Source organism: Triticum dicoccoides, chromosome 5A (genome assembly GCF_002162155.2).
Source record: "Triticum dicoccoides isolate Atlit2015 ecotype Zavitan chromosome 5A, WEW_v2.0, whole genome shotgun sequence".
Lineage (NCBI taxonomy): Eukaryota > Viridiplantae > Streptophyta > Magnoliopsida > Poales > Poaceae > Triticum > Triticum dicoccoides.
In genome coordinates, this window is record NC_041388.1 from 52,489,592 (window position 1) to 52,492,841 (window position 3,250).

Consider the following 3,250-nt stretch of genomic DNA (forward strand, 5'->3'; position numbering starts at 1 on the left):
AATGATGGAGCGTGTCATAGTGAACGGAACGGTGGAAAGTTGCATGGAAATATATCTCGGAATGGCTATGGAAATGCCATGATAGGTAGGTATGGTGGCTATTTTGAGGAAGGTATATGGTGGGTGTATGATACCGGCGAAAAATGCGCGGTATTAGAGAGGCTAGCAATGGTGGAAGGAAGAAAAGTGTGTATAATCCATGGACTCAACATTAGTCATAAAGAACTCATATACTTATTGCAAAAATCTACAAGTTATCAAAGGAAAGTATTACGCGCATGCTCCTAGGAGGATAGATTGGTAGGAAAAGACCATCGCTCGTCCCCGACCGCCACTCATAAGGAAGACAATCAATAAATAAATTATGCTTCGACTTCATCACATAACGGTTCACCATACGTGCATGCTATGGGAATCACAAACTTTAACACAAGTATTTCTCAAATTCACAACTACTCAACTAGCATGACTCTAATATCACTATCTTTATATCTCAAAACAATCATCAAGCATCAAACTTCTCTTAGTATTCAACACACTCATAAGAAAGTTTTTGCTAATCTTGTATACCTAGCATATTAGGATTATTTAAGCAAATTACCATGATATTTAAGACTCTCAAAATAATCTAAGTGAAGCATGAGAGATCAATAGTTTCTATAAAACAAATCCACCACCGTGCTCTAAAAGATATAAGTGAAGTACTAGAGCAAAACTATATAACTCAAAAGATATAAGTGAAGCACATAAAGTATTCTAATAATTTCCAAATCATGTGTGTCTCTCTCAAAAGGTGTGTACAGCAGAGTTGATTGTGGTAAACTAAAAGGCAAAGACTCAAATCATACAAGACGCTCCAAGCAAAACACACATCATGTGGTGAATAAAAATATAGCTCCAAGTACAGTTACCGATGGAAGTAGACGAAAGAGGGGATGCCTTCTGGGGCATCCCCAAGCTTTGGATTTTTGGTGTCTTATATTATCTTGGGGGTGCCATGGGCATCCCCAAGCTTAGGCTCTTGCCACTCCTTGTTCCATAATCCATCAAATCCTTACCCAAAACTTAAAAACTTCACAACACAAAACTTAAAGTAGAAAATCTCGTGAGCTCCATTAGTGAAAGAAAACAAAACACCACTTCAAGGTACTGTAATGAACTCATTATTTATTTATATTGGTGTTAAACCTACTGTGTTCCAACTTATCTATGGTTTATAAACTATTTTACTAGCCATAGATTCATCAAAATAAGCAAACAACACACAAAAAACAGAGTCTGTCAAAAACAGAACAGTCTGTAGTAATCTGTAGCTAGTGCAAGATCTGGAACCCCAAAATTCTAAAATAAATTTCTGGACGTGAGGAATTTATCTATTAATAATCTGCAAAAATAATTAACTAAATAGCACTTTCCAAATAATAATGGAAGCAGTTCTCGTGAGCGCTAAAGTTTCTGTTTTTACAGCAAGATTAACAAGACTTTCCCCAAGTCTTCCCAACGGTTCTACTTGGCACAAAAACTAATTAAACACAAAAAACACAACCAAAACAGAGACTAGATAAATTATTTATTACTAAACAGGAGCAAAAATCAAGGAATAAAAATAAATTGGGTTGCCTCCCAACAAGCGCTATCGTTTAACGCCCTTAGCTAGGAATAAAAAGCAAGGATAGATCTAGGTATTGCCATCTTTGGTAGGCAATTCATAAGTGGCTCTCATAATAGATTTATAAGGTAATTTAATTTTTCTTTCTAGGAAAGTGTTCCATGTCTTTCCTTAACGGAAATTGGAATCTAATTGTGACGCCCCTGATTTGACCGTACACTAATCATACACGCAAACGTGTACGATCAAGATCAGGGACTCACGGGGAGATATCACAACACAACTCTACAAATAAAATAAGTCATACAAGCATCATATTACAAGCCAGGGGCCTCGAGGGCTCGAATACAAGAGCTCGATCATAGACGAGTCAGCGGAATCAACAATATCTGAGTACAGACATAAGTTAAACAAGTTTGCCTTAAGAAGGCTAGCACAAACTGGGATACATATCGAAAGAGGCGCAGGCCTCCTGCCTGGGATCCTCCTAAACTACTCCTGGTCGTCGCCAGCGGCCTGCACGTAGTAGTAGGCACCTCCAGTGTAGTAGGAGTCGTCGTCGACGGTGGCGTCTGGCTCCTGGGCTCCATCGTTTGGTTGCAGCAATCGGGTATAGAAAGGGGGAAAGGGGGAACAAAGCAAACGTGAGTACTCATCCAAAATACTCGCAAGCAAGGAGCTACACTACATATGTATGCATTGGTATCAAATGGAAAGAGAGTATCATATGTGGACTGAACTGCAGAATGCCGGAATAAGAGGGGGATAGCTAGTCCTATCGAAGACTACGCTTCTGGCCACCTTCATCTTGCAGCAGAAGAAGAGAGTAGATGGTAAGTTCAACAAGTAGCATCGCGTAGCATAATCCTAACCGGCGATCCTCCCATCGTCGCCCTGTTAGAGAGCGATCACCGGGTTGTATCGGGCACTTGAAAGGGTGTGTTTTATTAAGTAACCGGTTCTAGTTGTCATAAGGTCAAGGTACAACTCCAAGTCGTCCTGTTACCGAAGATCACGGCTATTCGAATAGATTAACTTCCCTGCAGGGTGCACCACATTTCCCAACACGCTCGATCCCCTTTGTCCGGACACACTTTCCTGGGTCATGCCCGGCCTTGGAAGATCAACACGTCGCAGCCCTACCTAGGCACAACAGAGAGGTCAGCACGCTGGTCTAAATCCTATGGTGCGGGGGTCTGGGCCCATCGCCCTTTGCACACCTGCACGTTGCGAACGCGGCCGGAGAGCAGACCTAGCAACCTCCATTACAAAGGAAGTTGCGTTACGCGGTCCAACCCGGTGCGCGCCGCTCAGTCGTTGACGTCACGAAGGCTTCGGCTGATACCACGACGTCGAGTGCCCATAACTATTCCCGCGTAGTTGGTTAGTGCGTATAGGCCAGTGGCCAGACTCAGATCAAATACCAAGATCTCATTAAGCGTGTTATCTTGAAGTAACCGCAGACGCCGACCAAGGCCAGGCCCACCTCTCTCCTAGGTAGTCTCAACCTGCCATGTCGCTCCGCCACAGTGTAACAGTCGGGGGCCTTCAGGAACTCAGGCCCACCTCTACCGGGATGGAGCCACCTGCCCCTTCAGCCCCCAACATCGGAATCACTCGCGGGTACTCAACGAGCCGACC